This window comes from Papio anubis, chromosome 4, assembly GCF_008728515.1.
Source record: "Papio anubis isolate 15944 chromosome 4, Panubis1.0, whole genome shotgun sequence".
Classification (NCBI taxonomy): domain Eukaryota; kingdom Metazoa; phylum Chordata; class Mammalia; order Primates; family Cercopithecidae; genus Papio; species Papio anubis.
In genome coordinates, this window is record NC_044979.1 from 23821846 (window position 1) to 23841964 (window position 20119).

At 40.9% G+C, this 20119-nt stretch overlaps 1 protein-coding gene across 8 annotated transcripts in view; it reads right to left on the reverse strand.

The window, feature by feature from the left end:
* CALD1 (caldesmon 1) overlaps nt 1–20119 on the reverse strand; it is a 233865-nt gene that overhangs the window by 198541 nt on the left and 15205 nt on the right. For 2 of the 8 annotated variants that reach the window (XR_004183420.1, XM_009203902.3), the window contains exon 1: nt 1186–1513. The exons of 1 other annotated variant lie outside the window; for it this stretch is intronic. The gene's annotated coding sequence lies outside the window, so the exon portion shown is untranslated. Of the gene's footprint in view, nt 1–1185; nt 1529–20119 lie in introns of those variants that run through there. 5 more of the 8 variants (XR_001901231.3, XR_001901229.3, XR_004183419.1 and 2 more) reach the window with 5 other exon arrangements.

The following is a 20119-nucleotide window of genomic DNA, read 5'->3' on the forward strand; positions in this document are numbered from 1 at the left end:
CAAACCACCGCATTCCATGGAATAAAATCCAGTTGAACCAGTGATTTGCAGCTGGTAGTCTTTCATAGCCAGCACTATTAAAAAATCATCAGATTTACCCTGCTTGCCATATAGCATCTAGTCTTCACTCAAGTTCTAGCTGTATACGTCTGGTTTTGGCAAACACATTAGAAGGATTTTCAGTTTACAAGTCCATCTGCATAGTCCTGTTAACAGAAGGGATCTATAAATACCAAGCACTTTGTTCTCATCCACTTTTTTTGACCATGTATTGCCACAGCACTAAAATTCCCCCACCCCTTACAATCAGCTCTTTCTAAAAGGAATTCCAGGCTACTACCAACTAACTGCCTTGTACTACTGTTTCAGACACTCAAATATGTCTATCTCGATATGAAAGACTGCCTCCTCCCTTTCTAAACCACATTTCCAATCGACATCTCTTCAGATTATCTAGGCACACTCAGGCACCCTTTCAAACAGAAAATAAGATTTCTTAAAAAAATAGTTTGGTAGGACGTTAAATGTGCTTTCTCAAAACACACCCACTAGCGCATGCATTCTCTTGTTATTAGGTTTTATAGGAAACAGACCAGCCTAGGCATCTTCTGTCTTAGCAAATATCCCATCAGTGACATTAACCCAACCAGTGCTAGGTGCTAGTGATCTCTCCATCTCTAACCTTATTTCCTTGCAACTCTGGAAGTCTAGTTTTAAATACTGGCAGCAGACTATAACGCAAATGCCTTTGGTTAAAAAATCATTCCTTTTTGGCTTCTCATCAACCTAAAGAATTGTTGGTAAAAGATGCAGAAGAGACTGTGTGAGCAGTCTGGTGCAGTAGGCTTGCTAACAGTGGCCTTTGGATATCAGGTATAATCTCAGATGGCTGTCCTAAACAAAAGGCTATCCTAATCAAAGTTGCCAGTGCTCCCTAAATGTAAGTCTCTATATGGTCGCTCTTCTTGTCCCAACTCTAAAAACAAAACTTGAAATCTCATCCTGTTTGCCTTCCGGGAATATCCGTATGGCAGGGAAGCCCAGTCAGGCTCCGGAGTTTGCATGGTTTATTGCCTCGAACATTCTTGCATCTCCAGCTACCTTAGCCAAGAATGTTGACTGAAAACCGGAGAAAGTCCCCAGATTCTCTCTAGAAGGAAAAAAAGAAAGCCTTCTGTGCCTTACCTCGTAGGCTGAAACTTCTTCCCGAGGACTAAGTCGGAAAGGAAGGACTGATTTCTTTAAGCAGGAGCACAGCCAGAGAGCAAGCAGGCAGGCAGGCAGCCGAATACACACTGCTCTATTCAATAGAACTCCAGACCGCCCTTCCTTGGCCCCTCCCAGAAGTCCATGCTAAGTGAACACATATCCCCTATGTTTACAGTCAGCAGGCGGTGGTATGCATTGTCCTGTCGTTTTTCTAATAGGCAGCCAATGACGACACCCCAGCCAAGGTGGATGCAGCCTGCCTGTGGAGATGCCTGTCATTCCCTAGGCATGCTCAGGAAATCACTCATCAGAAAACCCAAGACCTAAAAAGCTCTGAAACTGCGTGCAGGCTGCCAAAACCAGCCCGCTCCATGCCCTTTTTTGGTTATCCTTAGCAGGGCCTCTGGAAGTGAATCCATTGTCAGGAACAATCATAAGAAATGTTAATCTTGGAGAGGCTGTCTTGTAGAACACAAATGCAGCAATAAAAAGAAAGCACAGTCTCTGAAACAAAAAGTTAACAGATCAGTTTATTGGGCGTGGGGGTGGGGAAGGCTTCTTACCAGAGAGAGTCTTAATAGTATATTTCTTTTCAAAGTACTTGTACGTACAAAATGAGTTTAAATTGTTATGCAATTCTAAAACCTGAAGGAGACAGGACCTGGGTCTGCTGTGCAGACTAAATTCTAGCACAACTCCCCAAAATATGTCGGCATGTGTTATAAAAACAAGTGACCGAAGGGAAACCAAAAACTTAAGTCTTTTTTAGCAGGTAATACTGGCCAGAATAAACCTAAGGTCCTACAGGCTTGGATATCCTCACTGACTTCACTTTCCTCTCCTTATCTCTTTTGTTTCCTCAGATTTGGCAATGTGGAGATAGTACTAGAAATTCCTAGAAATTGATGCACATCAGAGAGGGCATGAAGAGATGCACCACCTGCTTTGGGCTGGGGTAGACAGATGCATATATCCCACAGAGGTGACATAATGTTCAGGTGGCTTCTCGAAAGTGCTCTCACCAACCCTTCATTGTTAGGACATGTGCTGTAAGAGGATCAGAATTAGGAGATGCTAAAGAGAATGAAGGTAACTGGCCCACACATAGTCTTGTCCTTTTCAATATAGAATTCACTCAATTAGTACTTAATTAAAAGTGAAAATCCCTTTTTTGGAGAACTTACTATTTGTCAGGCCTGGATATAGGTGCAAGATCTATGTCTCATTGTTGTATGTTTGGAGACTGTTTCATCACTGACCAAGAAGTTTCACAGTATTTTTCCTGGTTAATTACAAGTTCAGAGGTTAGTCTTTAAAAATGTGAGGTTTTACTATATGCCTTTCCCTATTTACGAAGATGTGACTTAGAAATGATCTCTGTTTACAAAAATGTCCCTGCCCTTTGTGCCTCTTTTAGAACAGTTGGGAAGTAACTAATTCACACTGTAGGTTTCCTTCTTCAGCCTTCCAGAATTAACGAGTTACCCAGAGGCGTCCATATCAACTCTGTACACTCATCTCTTTCTTGGGAAGGTTGCTTCCCTCGCCTCTTCCTGACTGCTACTGCTGCACAGCCCAAAAAAGCTATAGGCGAGACTCCCAGGCAGAGGGAGAGATAAGCCTCAGGCATCCCAACATAGAACTAGGAATGCACGTTCCCAGAGAAAAGAATAAATAATGGTTGGTAGGAATCGTACAGTCAATGTTGCATTTCAGGTACACTGTGGCACAAGCAGGCATTTGTGGAACATCACTGTTTATAAAATTGTTCCTGTGGGAAAATGTCTTCTGATCCCAGATAAATGATTTAGAAATAAATTTTCGGAACACAGCCAGTTTTGTTGATGGGGACATCCCATATCTAGACAGGGAGGAAAGATAGAATACTACATAGTCTGGCAAACTGCTGGGCTTGAACATATTGTAGGACGACATCAGGGAGTTCAGAAAACAGCAAAATCAGTGATGTCTGTGCAAAGATACGACCTGCGTCCAGAGAAGTTCCGGGTGCATGGTCTCCAGGTGGTATCCTCCATAACTCAGTGAGGCCTATTTGAAAGTGCTATTTTCCATTACTGCTGCTGATTATATCCTAAACCACACTCTCCCTGCTTGTATAAATAATGCCCTTTGGTGGAACAGCATCAGGGTATAATTTTGCAATCTATGAATAAAATAACTACCAGCTTCCCAGAGGAAAGAAAAGTTGTGCTACAAATGGGGAAAATATTATCAACAGGAAACACAGCAGGGACCTGCATTTTGCATGGTTTTTAGAAGATAAATGGCTTAGTATTTTTGGGTTATGTCTTTTGATTAAAAAAATAGTATGTTTCCCTAGATAAATTCTGGATATCTCATATATAGAGTATAGTGGATGAGTGACCACACAACCTATTTTATGTATTTGAAATACACTTATCATGGAGGAACTATACAATTTGAAGAAAAATTTAACAAATTTCATGTAGTATATACCATGATATTGAAAAATTCTTCTTTCTTTGCCTTCTACTTTTTTTTAAACAATCAAGAATTTAAAAAGAAAGGAAGGGGAATAAAAAGAAAAAAAAAAGATACATGTTGCTGAATCTCTGCCATGGGAAACTTTACTTTCATAGTGTTTACTTTTTCCAGAGGTCATTTGTAAACAGCCCTAAAAATACACGAGATTTATATAGGAAATTTCTGTGAAATATATTTCCCAATTGGATCATCCCAGATACAGGACCGCTTGTCTATCATAGGCTAGATCTACCTAATCAAACCGTAATACATCTAAAAAGACATTTGAAAATATCTGGACAATTCTTTGTATTTTTTTAGTTACAACTGAGGGTTTGCTATCATGTAGATCAGTAGCAAGAAATTATATTTTGCTTGCATGTCAACTTGGGAAAAGTAAAAACAGGCCATTTTTAAATTCAAAATTAGTTACTTCATTTAGTCATGAAAAATATACCTCCTTCCAGCTTAAAATGTCTACTTCATTCAATAGAAAAGAAGATTTGAAAATTTTAAAAGGCAGCAGAACACCCCTTGCCAGATTCTTTCAGTCAGATAAAACCTTTGCCAACACCCAGGTTTATCAAACGATAAAAGCAGACTGGTAGAATCTTGATATCAAAATTGGACACAAAAGTACCCAACATAATAGAGAATTTGGATTAAGTGCACTTATGAATGCAGATGAAAAAATCAGTAATTGAATCCAACAGTGTGGAAAAAATAGATAAGACCAATCCGGAGATGGTTTAAAATCTGAAAATCCACTGATATAATGTACAACATTAGCAGTTTAAAAGTAAAATAAAATAAATAAGAGAAGTAGAAAAAAGAAAAGAGAAAGATTGTCTTAATAGGTGAATGATACTTGGTAAACTTAGTAATCACTTTAGAAAAAAAATCTCTAGGAAAACTAGAAACAGAATCTTTTTAAACATAACGAGAGGCATTTACCAGACGTCTATAGCAAACATCATGCTTAATGATAAAATGTTAAAAGCATTCTCATTGATTATAATGGGAAGTATATAAAGTAACTACTATCTCTTCTACAACTAAAAAAATGTGCTAGATACCTAACCAAGACAAACAAATAGAAAAAAATAGCCACTGGTATTAGAAAGAAAAATAAATGTCTTTATCTGCTATATAATTATCTGTGTAGAGAATTCGAGAGGATCTACAAATATATTGGAAGTAATAGAAGAGCTTAGCAAGATTGTTGGAATTAAGGTCAAGATGCAAAAACCTAGAGTTTCTGTAATCAGCTGTCTCTAATTTTTAAATATAATGGAAAAAGATGCTATTCATAATAACAAAAAGTGTTCATTACCTGGGAATAAATGTAATAAAATATGTGCAAGAAAGTTATAAAACTTGAGTTAAGGGCATGAAAAACCTGACCAAATGGTGAAATATATCATCTTCATGAGTGGAAAACCTGGAAGTTGTAAAGATATACATTCTCCTCGAAGTAATCCATGCATTCATTATTCTGATTAAAATCTCCAAATGACGTATGTTGTAGAACTTGACAAAACAATAGTAAAATTTTAAAAGTAAAGACCTAAAAATAGGCAAAGAGGTTTTTTATAGAGAAATTCTAATTAAGATAAGTGCTATTCATACAAGACTAAACAAGTAGATCAATAGAATAAAGCAGAAAGCCTAGAAATAGACCCAAGCATATATGATTGTTTTTTAATAATAGAGGAGGTATTACAAATAAGGAAGAAAAGGGTGGATTACTCTATTAATGGTAAGGGTTACAATCAATTTTGTGGAAGCAGAAAATTTAGATTCAAAGTTTCTACTACACACTATGATAAACTAGGTTACATAAAAAACAAACTTAGAAATGATTAGAAAAAACTGAAGGTGAATTTTTAAATCATAGGTTATATAACATAAAAAAACCAGAATTAACAAATGAAAAGACTAATAAATTTGAGGATATGGTTAAACACGGCAGATCAAATAAGAACACTCATTTATTTCTGCTTCCCCAAACCTCTCCAGAATGACAGTAAAGAAATAAAAAATCATAAATAAATCCTACAAGACAAAGAGTACCTGAAATGTATCAGTGTGAGTCCAGATGTCAGCCAAATTTTGGACTATGGAAAGTGGACTGATGGCTGGAAATTGACTCAACAGAGCTGAGAAATTGAAATCTGGTCCAGTGAATTAGGATACCAGCAAGAAAGACGCTGATTCAAGCCTCAGAATGAGGAAAAATTCGGGATGTGGAAGCCCTGGGAACCTCTGAGGACAGGTGGTAGAGCAGAAAATAGATTTGTTGAAAGTCTGGGTAAGGAAGAGTCAGAAGTCCAGATAGCGTCCTCTACCCCACACAACCAGGTGAGCATCTCTCTCTCAACCAGACAGAGAACTGGAAGTTTATTCTGATTCTTCTTTGAAGTGCTGGACTCAGAGGAACCAGGTGAAGCAGTGAACAGGGAAGAGGCTGAATGCTGAAAATAAATGTTTAAATGAAAGCCAACTCGTTGAACACTGAACATCTCCAATCGCCTCACCCTGCAGGGCTCCCAGGACACCAACAATCAGGTTTGTATCCCACAGACAGGAAATTGAAGGATTCCATTCCAGAGAAGCTGGCATGCTCATGGAAAAAAGACCTAAACTCACAGATATTTGAGAAACATTGTCCAGTGCCCTTTAGTAACCCATTTGCAGCAACTTCCTATTGGCTACTTAGGATCTCTTTTTTTTTTTTTTTTTTTGAGAGAGTCTCACTCTGTCACCCAGGCTGGAGTGCAGTGGCACCATGTCAGCTCACTGCAACCTCCGTCTCCTGGGTTCAACCAATTCTCCTGCCTCAGCCTCCCGAGTAGCTGGGATTACAGTCACCCACCACCACACCCGGCTAATTTTTGTATTTTTTAGTAGAGACGGGTTTTCCCCATGTTGGCCAGGCTGGTCTCAATCTCCTGACCTCATGATCTACCTACCTGGGTCTCCCAAAGTGCTGGGTTACAGGCGTGAGCCACCACACCCGGCCTACCTCACTCTTAAATATGAGCATCACATTAAGGAAAGAGGAAAGAGAGATTATAACAAACAGAAATACACACACACACACACACACACACAGAAGAAAGGTTGGGTAGGAAATGGAAGAAAACTTGGGGAAAACTACAATTACAGTTCTCAGTGAGATGAGAGAAGATATTGTATCCATGAAACAAGAAAATCATGCTTTTAAAAGGCACTTTCAGAGAACAGAAAAGAACACTTGTATATGAAAAGTATGATGGCAGAAATTTACAAAAATTCAACTCAAGAAATGCAAGATAAGGTTTAGAAAAATTAACTGGGCATGGTGGTTCATGCCTGTAATCCCAGCCCTTTGGGAGGCTAAGAAGCAGCAGCCTAGGAGTTCAAGACCAGCCTGGGCAACAGGGTGAAACCCTGTCTCTATGAAAAATACAAAAATTAGCTGAGCATGGTGACACATACCTGTAGTCCCAGTCCTAGGGAGGCTGAGGTGGGAGGATAGCTTAAGCCCAGGAGGTGGAGGCTGCAGTGAGCCATGATTGTGCCATGCACCCCAGCTTGGGCAACAGAGGTAGATCTTGTCTTAAAAAAAAAAGTTCAGAAAAATCTTACAGAAAAATGAAGAAAAACACAAGCTGGATTAGAAAAGATAAAAGATAAAAACAGTACATAATTACACCTGAGTGTACATAAAAAAGAGGACAGAAAAAAATAGTAAGAAGAAAATTATCAAAGGAAATAACAAAATAAGACTTCTGAAAACCAAAGGACACAAGTTTCCAGATCCAAAGGGCCCAATGGGCCAATACAGTGAATGAAAACATATTTCATTCTGAAATTATCACGTTCCAAGGTTATATGCTTCACCCAAAGGGGGAATAATACTTTGGAGTGAAAATTAGAAGCCAAGGAGGAGGACAAAAATCAGGAAATAGAGAATGCAAACCCAGGATAGAGGTGAAAGAGTCCCATGATGGTAAAAGAAAATCCCAGGACAATAGCTGTATGGCTCGTTAAGAAAGCAACCATTAGATATTGGAGCAGTGGATGCCAGGAGGAATGTTTTAAGAAAAAGTGAGGTAGATAGATTATTCAGTGTATTCTTGGCAAAAGCACTTGCAATAAGTACATAGAAAATAAGTAAATGGAAGATTGAGGTCATTATAATTTTAAAAACAAACCATTTGTATAAGAAAGGAAAAGTAATCATTGGATACCATATAGTTCAACTGTAAGAAAAATTTACCACAGTTATAAGAATGTAAATATTGCACATTGATTTTTACCAAAACAAAGATGATGTCATTAGATTCAGAGGATAGCAGGCAAGACCATGTTAGTAGGATGATGGTGGGGAAGGGAGCCAAACCTTCATTTTGTTCAGCAAGAAATCATAGATAGTGTCTACTACTGAAGATGTAATAAATAGCAGAATTAGTATGTCATTTAGGCTCGTGGAAATAAATGCCTAAAAGAACAGTAAGCCTGGGCACGGTGGCTTGCTCCTATAATCCCAGTATTTTGGGAGGCTGAGGCAGGAGTTTGAGGCCAGCCTGGAAAACATGCTGAAACCCCATCTCTACAAAAAATATAAAAAATTAGCCAGGCGTGGTGGTGCACGCCTGTATTCCCAGCTACTTGGTAGGTGAGGTGGGAGGATCACCTGAGCCTGGGAGGTCAAAGCTACAGTGAGTCATGTTTGCACCACTGCACTCCAGCCTGAATGACTGAGTGAGACCCTATCTCAAAAAAAAAAAAAAAAAAAAATTGTTCATTTATTCTTTGATTCACTCACTGAACAAATATTTACTGAGTTTCTACCACATGCCAGGGCCTGTTCTAGATGTTGTGAACAAGACACATTTTGATGGAGGGAGGCAGATAAACACATTAGCTAATACATGAATATATAATGTCAGGCAGTGGTAAGTGCTATAAAAAAATAAGAAGGAGAAAAGGAATAGAGAGAAACAGGGAAGTCTTTTCTGAAGAAGGTTTTCAACAGAGACGTGAATAAAGTGAAAGAACAAGCCGTGAGACTACATGAAGGAAAAGTCTTCCAGAAGGCAGGACAGCAAATGCATATTAAAGAAATAGCAATGAGCCCAGGGGACTTGGGGAGGAGGGAGAGCCAATGGCCAGATCCATCATCCAGAGGCTTCTAGCCATGGTAAGGACTGTGGGGCTTGTTCTAAGATGGAAGCTCACTGGAAGATTTTGAGCCAGGAAAGAAAAAAAAAAATCACTGTGGCCACCTTATCTAGAACAGGGGCAAGATTGTCAGAGGCGGAAACAGGAGGTGATTGCCCCCTCCAAGGCGAGAGGTGCTGTTGGGAGCTGAGAGAGCCGTTGAATTCTAAGACTTGGAGATTCACTGATGGCTTAGATGAGGGCTGTGAGAAAAAGAGAGGAATCAAGAGTGTCTCTGGTTATGGTCTGAATAACGGAGTGAATGGGAGTGCTAGTGAATAGAATGGGCACCTCTGAGGGAGATGGACATTTGCAGGGAGGGGTGGAAATCATATTAGACATATTTCAGGCATGTTAAGATGACCACCAGGCATCCAGTGTGAGTGAGGGGAGGGAGCATCATATGCAAATCCGGTGTTCAGAAAAGGGATCGAGTCTTGGGATGCACATTTGCGAATCCTCAGTTTTTAGATAGGATTTAAAACCAGGAGTGAGTTACCTGAGGGAGTGCAGACAGAAAAGAGCAGAGATGTGGGAGCTAACACCCCAACATTTACAGCCCAGGAAAGGAGGCTGAGAAGGAGCTGAGAGCCATTGCTTAGGGAAAGAAGCAGTTGAAGGAAGGGGTGGTGTGGAGGACTCCTGCTTTTGTTAAAAGTCATATAGTATTATTTAACTTTTCAAACAGTATAGCTTGTGATAGATTGGGTTATTGTTACCCAATTCACTTCCTCTTTTAATGGAATTCCTTGCAGCACTCTAAGTAGGTGGACTTGACCATATGGTTTGCCTTGAGCAGCGCAATGTGGCTAGAGGTGATGGCGTGCCTGTCCATGGCGGAGGCTTAAAGAGGTGTCACATGTTTACTTTTGCCTTTAGCACCTGCCCTTTGCCATGATAACAGCATACCCCATGCAGTGGGTTGAGCAGTGCCCCCGCAACAATATGTTCATCCAAACATATAGGACCTTATTTGCAAATAGGGTCTTTGTATATATAATTAAGGATCTCAACACGAAATCATACTGGATTGTCCAGGTGGGCCTGAAATCCAACCACAAGTGACCTTATAAGAAAAAGACAGGGAGATCTGAGATACACAAGACACGGAGGAGCAGAGTGGGTGAATACAGAGGCAGGGATGGAAGCGACACACCTACAAGCCAAGGAGTGCTGAGGCTTGCCAGTGACCCCCAGATGCTAGGAGGGAGGCGTGGGGTACAGTCTCCCTCAGGGCCCCAGAAAAAGCCAACGACCCTGTTGACACCTTGATTTTGTACTCCTGGCCTCCAGAACTGTGAGAAAAGAAATGTGTATTGTTCTAAGTCACCCGGTTTGTGGTAATTTGTAACAGCAGCACAGGAAACGAATCCTCCCCAGATAGTGGCTGCTCTGCAGTTTGGTTTCTAGAATAAGAAGACACATGGAGCTGGGCTGGGCCAGTGAGTCCAGCCAACACCAGCAGAGCTGCTATTTTCCAGGCCTCATGTGACGGGAGCAAGAAACAAATGTTTGCTATTGTAAGCCACCGAGGTTTAAGAGCATATTTTCTTTTTACAAAGAAAAAGTTAACTAATATTTATAAATATTAAGTAAGAATTAAACTAAAGAAAAAAACTTGGTTACATCAAGATGTAAAAATTTCTGTTCAAAAAAAGCCACCATATACAAAGGGAAAAGACAAGCCAAGAGAAAATTTTCAATGTTTAAAACAAAGAATTAGAATCTAGACTATCGGCCGGGTATGGTGGCTCACACCTGCAATCCCAGTACTTTGGGAGGCTGAGGCAGGCAGATCACCTGAGGTCAGGAGTTTGAGACCAGCCTGGCCAACATGGTGAAACGCTGTCTCTACTAAAAACACAAACATTAGCAGGCATGTTGGCGCATGCCTATAATCCCAGCTACTCAGGAGGTTGAGGCAGGAGAATTGCTTGAACCCAGGAGGCGGAGGTTGCAGTGAGCCAAGATCACACCACTGCACTCTACATTCCAGTCTGGGCAGCAGAGCAAGACTCCATCTTAAAAAAAAAAAAATGTAGACTATCAGGGAATGCCTACAAATCAACTGATACACACACACACACGCACAGAGAGAGAGACAGAGAGTAAGAGAAAACCCAATAAAAAATAGGCATAGGATAAACAGTCCACTTAGGAGAACACTGTAAAGGTCAAAAGCCTTGAAATGATGTTCAACTTCATTAGTAATCAAAAAATGCAAGTTAAAACAATGACAACCAGATTGGTAAAGAAAAAAAGTTTAATCATGCAAAACTAAATGTTGTTGATGAGGTACAGAAACAAATTATTATACAATTTGGATAAGAAAGTAGATTGGTGCATTCACTTTGTTGAGTGATTTGACAATATCTAGTGACTTTCAGTACGCACATCTATATTCTGTAATCCCATTTCTAGGTATATCCTCTTGGGACGCCCTCACACTCTTAAGCCAAGAGATATGTCAAAGGAAGCTCATTCGAGCATTGTCTGCAGCACCAAAAACATTGTTAAAAATGCTCCAACAGCAATTGTCAGGGGAGAGGCTACAGAAACCACGATCTATAACATAATAGCTAAATATCTAATTATATAAATATATGTATAATTATAAAAATATATAATAGCTAATGCCATATTATATATGGTATTGGATGGGGTATTATACCTAATAGATAAAATGAATGACCTAAATGTACCTGAAACTCAAAAGCATATTGGGTGGGAAAAAAGAAGCAGGTTGCAATTGAAATTATTCCATTTGTATGTATCATTTAAGAATGCATATGAGAATGGACTAGATAGTTTAAGATACATTTAAGATAAACATCAAATTTAAGATAGTTGTTGGCCGTAAGGAGGGAGAGAGGGGAATGGTACTGGTCTTGAAATTAAGAAATTTAAAATGTATCAGCAATGTATAAAAGAGGATCTTAAGCAATTATGAAAAAAAATACATCTGTTAACCCTGCAGAGCATGTACACAGGTGTTTGTTGTATTATTCTTAAGCTTTTTGTTGTTTTGTTTTTTTAACAAAATTGCAATATAAATGAGACATTCTCCCCGCAGAACACTGGTAATCTGGTCTTCTAGATTACTTCTTGGATGGTCCTGTGACATCAGGAAAAGCCACTGTGCTTCTTCGTCCTCAGGCCAACAGAGCAGCTCACTTGGGGCCAGCCCAACTAGCAGGAGAATGAACCTGCCCTGACTGTGAGGTCCTCAGCTTAGTCACACATTTGTACAAAGGCTTGGACACCATAACATCAATAGTCACTCTTTAAGGAGTAATAACTTAAGCCACAGCCTGCTTAGCACCTGCTCAGCGCTAAGTGCCACCTGCTTTATGAGTAGGGTGCAGATGAAATGAGAGCCTGCACTGACCCACTTTGATAGGGCCAGTCTCCTGGAGCAGCGGGTGGAAGAAGAAAGGCACTGATGGTCCGGGATAAGGCTGACGACCTGACAAAATGAAAGAGGGCATGATCAGAGAAGACCCAGTGTGGATGAAGGAGCTCCTGAGATAAATGGTACTGCTTCTCACTTCCATGGAACAGGACTGGCCATCCCCTCAGCCTCCCTATAGGAAGCCTCTGTCTCCTTATTTCTTGAGTTATAGAGGATGACTGGATGTCTCCATGTTCCACCCTTCCCAGTCCACCCATATTCATTGCTGTTGGATTTGCTCTAACCTTAGAGAAAGATTCCAGTTTCCAGAAATTTCTCCCAGTCTCCAATGGGTATCTGAGTCATGCAAAACTGTGGCTAGATTTTTCTCAGCTGTTATTTGTTCATTCATTCATTTATTCACTCAACATCTGAGCATCTGTTACCTGCAAGGCTTAGTGTTAGGTTCTGTCCCTGTTATAATCTTGTCACTGTCACTTTGATATAATCAGAGACACGGTGTGTGCCTCTAGAGAACTGCTGTTCTAATGGGGAAGCTCTGACAGGCACAGGAGATGGACTCCAGGATGGCAAGTCCTGAGAAAGACCATTTGGCTCTGCACGTCTGCATGTGCTTACCAAGCTGTGCACGTTTCCTCTTCCCGTTCATGCTCAAGGAAGCCTGTTTGAAATCCAACCAAGACTATTTGGTGAGGCCTGGCCTCCCCTCCTAACCAGAAAACACGCCCTTCACTCATTTCAGAAAAAAAAATAAAAAGCCGATCTTACAATTGGCTTTGCATTGCAGGCATACTTGTAAAGGGTGCAAATAAGAAAACATTTAAAATATTTGATCTATTTTGGGTGAGGTTCTGTAGCTTTGGCCTAGCTGACTGTCATCTGAGAGGCAAGAAGCTAGAGTTTTCTCTTGGGGGATAGACTATTTTTAAGATCGGAAAAATATTTTTAAAGAGATTGCTGACTCTGGTGATAACTGGGGAGAAATGGCTGTTTGGATTAAGCAAACTGACTGTGTGATATAGATGCATCTAACCACTGATCAAGCTCTGCTGGAGGTTTGATGGATCTATGTCACACACGTGCACACGCGCGCACACACACACACACACACAGGGACAGAGAGAGAGAGAGAGTGCACGAGGGAGAACTGAAATACCTTTGCAGCTTCACGGTCTCGCCCCTTTCTGAACCCTCACTGGGCCTTTTAGCTTCATCTCACCTCACGCTGCTTCGTGCTCTTTCATCTCTCTGTTGCTCCCTCCTCTCTGTCTATAAACATGTTCAAGGGTTGGGGTGAAAATACCTTTGACTGACTCTTGTTTCTTTTAGCTCCACTCTTCTCTTTCCTCTTAGTGTCAAATTTCTCCAAATGATTAGTTTATGAAGCAGCTCCTCCCCGTTCTTCGTCCATGACCTCACCTCTTGATCCACAGCCATTTTGTCTCCAGCCTCCCTTCCTTCCTCCCTGTCTGCTTGCCATGCTCCCTAACTCCTCTTGCTTCTCTCTTTGTCTTTGGTGGCTCCTGACACCAGTGTCTAGCCTATCATCCTATCTCTCTGGCCTCTTGGTGTTTTCTACTTGTGCTTTCTTTTCCCTAAATATGGGCATCCTCCCAGGTTCAGGCCTGATCTCTCTCCTAGAAACAAATACCTACTTCACAGGGCAGAAGTAAGAATTAAATGAAATAAAATGTGTATGAAGTTGCTTTGCGAACTAACTGCTCATTTACTCACACCCAATAAGCATTTATGAAGTCGCTTCTCTGCACCAAAACTTTTCTCAGTCCTGATGTATTAGGCCATTCTAACATTGCTAAAAATACTTGAGACTGGGCAATTTATAAAGAAAAGAGGAGGTTGGGTGCGGTGGTTCATGACTCCCAGCACTTTGGGAGGCTGAGGTGGGTGGAACACCCGAGGTCAGGAGTTTGAGACTAGCCTGGCCAACATGGTGAAACCACATCTCTACTAAAAGTACAAGAATTAGCTGGGTGTGGTGGCCTGTAGTCCCAGTTACATGGGAGGCTGAGGTGGAGAATCGGTTGAACCCAGGAGGCGGAGGTTGCAGTGAGCCAAGATAGTGCTACTGCACTCCAGCGACAGAGTGAGACTCCCTCTCAAAAAAAAAAAAAAAAAAAAAGATAAGATAAAAAAAAAAAGAAAGAAAAGAAAAGAGGTTTAAGGGGCTCATGGTTCTGCAGGCTTTGTAGGAAGCATGGTACTGGCACCTGCCCAGCTTCTGGTGAAGCTTCAGGAAGCTTTCAATCATGGTGGAAGGCAAAGCAGGAGTAGGTGCTTCACATGGCGAAAATAGGAACTAGCTAGAGAGAGAGAGAGAGAAAGAGAGAGAGAGAGAGAAGGAGAGAGAGAGAGAGGTTCCATACACTTTTAAACAGCCAGATATTGTGAGAACTCACTCACTATCCTGAGGACAGCACCAAGAAGATGGTGCTAAATCGTTCATGAGAAATCCATCCTCATGATCCAATCACCTTTCAGGGTAGCACCAAGAAGATGATGCTAACTCATTCATGAGAAATCCATCCCCACGATCCAATCACCTTTGAAGACAGCACCAACAAGATGGTGCTAAACCATTCATGAGAAATCCATCCCCATGATCCAATCACCTCCTACCAGGGCCCACCTCCAATACTGCAGATTACAATTCAACATGAGATTTGGGTGGGGACAAATATTCAAACGATATCACCTGGGAATACATTGATACTGCATAAGACACTGTACCTGCCCTTCTTGTAAAAGGGGCTTGCCTTTTGCTGGCAGATGTACATGGAATCGCGTAAGTGCAGTAGAACGGGGCAGGTTTCCCACAAAAATTCTGTGCCGTGGGGGTTATGTCAGGCAACCAAGAAGGAAGAGGTCATTCCTATCTTACTAGGGTTTTTAACACAGTCTCATTTGTTCTCATGTTGTTAACAATTAGCTCTTGTGATAACAAATAAAATGCATATTTCTATCCTGAACTTTTCTTTCTTTTTTTTTTTTCCTAGACTGTTGTCCAGGCTGGAGTATAGTGGCGCAATCTCAGCTCACTGCAACCTCTGTCCCCGGGTTTAAGCAATTATCCTGCCTAAAATAACTGGGATTACAGGCGTGCGCCACCACACCCGGCTAATTTTTGTATTTTTAGTAGAGACAGGGTTTCACCATGTTGGCCAGGCTGCTCTCAAACTCCAGACCTCTTGATCCGCCCACCTCGCCCACCCAAAGCGCTGGGATCAGAGGCGTGAGCCATCGTGCCTGGCCTGAACTTTGTTTTCATTGCGAATTAATGCACTTGCTCAGACACCTTCAATATCATCTTACTACCAGTACAATAAAGTTGAGGCTTGGCTGAGCATTTTAGGGGAATCGATAATCGTCCCTCTGCTTGCCTTGCCTACAATTCCCCGCACAAACTTCTCTCTCCTTCTCTGATCTCCTTGGCACCAGCTCCACATCGTGTAGTGCACCTCCTGCCTCAGTGACTTCAGTCTTGGTGCTTCTCCCACTTCACATTTGCCCACTCTGGCTCCAGACCCACATGAAAGCCGCCTCCAAAATCCCAGCACCTAGTTCACACCCTTTATCAGACAACTTATAATCTAAGAAGTGAGGTCAGACTCTCATTTTCTCTTTATCATTTACTGACTTGATTTGATTTGATTGTATTTAAGTATATCCATCCTGTTTCCCTAACTAGATTAATTAAAAACTAATTAATTAATAGTTGAGTGATAGCTAATGAATAACTAATTAATCAATGAATAATTGACAAATATTTCTTGAGTGCCTGTTATGTGTTACTCTACTAAGTCCTCGTGCCATTGTGGTGAACGAGGCAAACAGAATTTTTAAAAACCGAGTCTATATCATAAAATCATCAGCCATATATCATCCCTACCTATATTTCTCTTTTTTTCTCCTTTCTCTACTCCCTTTCTGAGACAGAATTTAAAAATGCAAACAAAATATGAAGATACCTTGATAAAATTATTTATACTCAACTTGTACACAAACCCAGAACCGAATCTGAGAATGCAAGTTGGTGCCTGGGGAATGGTGAGTGTGGATTTGGGTCCAGGCCAGGAGCCCTGGAGTCTGGTTGTTTGTTGCTACCCTAATTAAGAGGTGCAGGTGTCTGGAAAGGGGAGCTAATGATACAGTCCTCCCACATGCCCAGGAATGCCAGGCATACCACACACAGAACTACCCTTGTATGGACTTTGGGGACACTTTGTTACATGTATCTTCTGGAAGGTAGAGAAGTAATAGCCATAATAATAACAAACACCTAAGTGTGGCTAAGGGTCGATTTAGAAACTAGAGTGCCAATTAGCTAAGTTAAAGTGGGAAATATATATATATATATATATTTTTGAGATGGAGTCTCGCCCTGTCACTCAAGCTGGAGTGCAGTGGCATGATCTCAGCTAACTGCAACCTCTGCCCCACAGGTTCCAACAATTCTGGTGCCTCAGCCTCCTGAGTAGCTGGGATTACAGGTGCCTGCCACCATACCCAGCTAATTTTTGTATTTTTAGTAGAGACAGGGTTTCACCATGTTGACCAGGCTGGTCTCGAACTCCTGACCTCATGATCTACACACCTTGGCCTCCCAAAGTGCTGGGATTACAGGCGTGAGCCACCATGCCCAGCCAGTGGGAAATATATTCTGAGAGGGAAAAATCAGGTGGCCATTTATAATGAGTCTTCTGTCCAGTGGACAGCCCCTCTCAGGACACAGAGAAAGAAGTGTTAAGGAAAGTTCTGACCGAGAGCCCAAGAGACTGGCAATCTGGATAGATGGCTCCAGCAATCTGTGGTGGCTGATAAACTGCCCCTCTTTAGGGACATCTCTGTCTGAAAAACTAAACCCCATTGCTCGAAGAACTTCTTCTCCCTAAAATAATACCAGAGGAATACTCATATGTTCTTGCTCAAGCTCTGAAACACTTGCCTTCTCTTTGCCAGGCATTTTCACTGCCTTCTTTCAAATTATGGATCTCCTGTTTATGTATTATGTTTAGTGGAATATTTCCTGGTGTTTTATAGGAATCTATCTCCTTAGAAAGGCTATCTCTAAATCTCAAAATCACTTTGTTGAATAGTTAAAATTCTGGAAAGTTTTTATTTAAGCAGACTATTTACAATATGGGACTCTAGATAGATCGACTGAGAGACTGATTAGATAGATAAATAGACAAATAAATAGATTAGATAGATGATAGATAGATGGATAGATAGATGATAGTAGATAGATAGATAGATAGATAGATAGATAGATAGATAGATAGATAGATAGATAGATAGTTAGAGATATGGTCCTAGATCTAGATCTAGATACAACTGAGCAAGTACTTATTTCTGTATCCCAGCCTCTGGCATAATATCACACAAAATGTTATGGGATGAATGAATTTTAGAGAATTTTAACTTCCTGATCTCATTTCCAAATTCGGGGATTCTCCTTACTTTCAGAACCCTATATGATTTGGATCTGTGTCCTGGCCCAAATCTCATGTCCAGTTGTAATCCCCAATGTTGGAGGTGGGGCCTGGTGGGAGGTGATTGGATCATGGGTGTGGATTTCCCCCTTGGTGCTCTTCTCGTGATAGTGAGTGAGCGCTCATGAGATCTGTTTGTTTAAAAGTGTATGGCATCTCCCTGCTCTGGCTCCCTCCTCCTCCAGCCATGTAAGATGCGGCTGCTTCCCCTTTGCCTTCCACCAGGATTGTAAGTTTCCTGAAACCTCCCCAGAAGCCAAGCAGATGTCAGCATCATGCTTCCTGTACAGCCTGTGGAACCATGAGCCAAGTAAACCTCTTTTCTTTATAAATGACACAGTCTCAGGGATTTCTTTATAGTAATGTGAGAATGGGCTAATACAGAACCCTGAGCTAGGAGGGCTTTTAGCAACTCTCCCAATCCAGAACTCTAACACTCCTCCCCTCCCATGAAGAAAACCCATGCTCAAGACTGCCCAAGTTCAAAGAGACCATTCTACATTATCTAGGCACTAGAGCCTAGAGCCACAGAATGTATCTATTTAGGGCCAGATGCTCCCTTTACCAGGCTGGAGTGGCAAGGAGAGCTGGGACTACACTCACTTAGGAGAATGCCTGGCCATTTCTATTTTCTGCTTCCTCTTCATGTTGCTGGCTGGTGGGCTTTGGACCAGCCTTCTTCCTCAATGGAGTGATAAGATCCAAGATTCAACTGAAGATTCAATTGTAGTCCAACTAAGATCGGTTGGAAGATACCCTGCATTTGGAGGCCAAGGCTCCAGCCAATGGTGCTCCTTCGTCCAGTACTGGCCTCTGCATGTATTTCTTCCCTTGGGAAATTCACAGACAAGGTTGCCTGATGGTAGGGAGCCAATCTGGGGGTTCCCAGATCTGTTCCTGCTAAATAGTACCCTTTTAAGATGGTTTATAAGCTGCAAAGACCTGATCGCAAATATTTAAAAAATAATAATAATAATACAAACAATGGTAAACCTCTATTGGCGCTTTTCATCCAACGGGTTGTGCCACCCATACTATCACCACTTTTCTTTTCTATATCCTCATGAAGTTCATTGGCAAATGTTACAATGTTCCCACTTACAGGAAGCAAAGACAGGTTTAGAACCTGACCTCAGGACACAGGAAGAGTTCTAACACAGAAAGAGTGCAGATTACAAGTTAAGCAACTTGGGTAAGTCATTTAATCTCTCTGAGTTTTAGTTTTCTCATTTGTAAAGTAGCTGCCTCACAAGAGTTGATATGAAGATCAAACAGATTAAGAAATGTGAACATGCTTTGTAAACTAAGAAGTACTTAGCTATGTTATCAGCACAAAACTGAGATAAAACCCAAGTAACCTCCTGACTGCCAGTTTTATTTTTTTTAACTTTAAATTAATCGACTGCAAATTTTCTTTCTACGAGAACTTGAACCTCAGTAGATTATGGAGCAGTGGTTTCCGCAGCGGCCGCAGAACTTTTTCTGATACTTGGCATTCCAAAGAAATTGGTGAAATTCCACTGAGCGCAGAGAGGAAAACACTAAAGTTTTTTCTTAAATGTCGGAACAGGATATCATTTGGAAAACTGGGTTGGAGCAGAGGGTTGGGGGTAGGGAGAAGTAAAAATAAAACTTCACGCAGAGTTAATTTTAGGTGGAACTGTGGAGGAGGTAAAATTTGTTTTCAGAATTCTGTTTTTCTCACTTCTTATGTCCCAAAGACCTATCTCTGACTGGTCACATGGTACCCACCTTTCTGGGCATCATTTGCCTAGCTTTCTCCTTTTCACCATTCGCTGTTAAAGCCTGACTATCCCGAGACCTGTTCTCTCAGAGACCTCCTCTAAACTAGAACAACTAACTAAGCAGTACTGAGTTGCTAGTGCTCAACAAGGTTTACTGTTTTGATCAGTCTGAAAAGACAGGGTACTATACTTGCTACCTATGTGCAGTTTACCTACATAATAATTCTGCACATATATCTCTAAACCTAAAACAAAATTTAAAAAAGGAAGAAAGAAGAAAAAAGATGTGCATTCTGGAACTTTGTTCTTTTGTTTGGTTTTGTTTGATTATTTTTATAACATCCTCTTATCTTACTTCTCCCCACTGTAGGCAACCATCCTATTCTATTTCCTGTGCACTTTCTATATTGCACATCTTCTTCCAAAGTTATAAGTATTGCTTCATATGCATACATCTTTAATTTATGTAAATGTATTGTTTTATATATCATCCTTATTTTTCTCTCTAAATTCTATGTTTTTCTGACCAA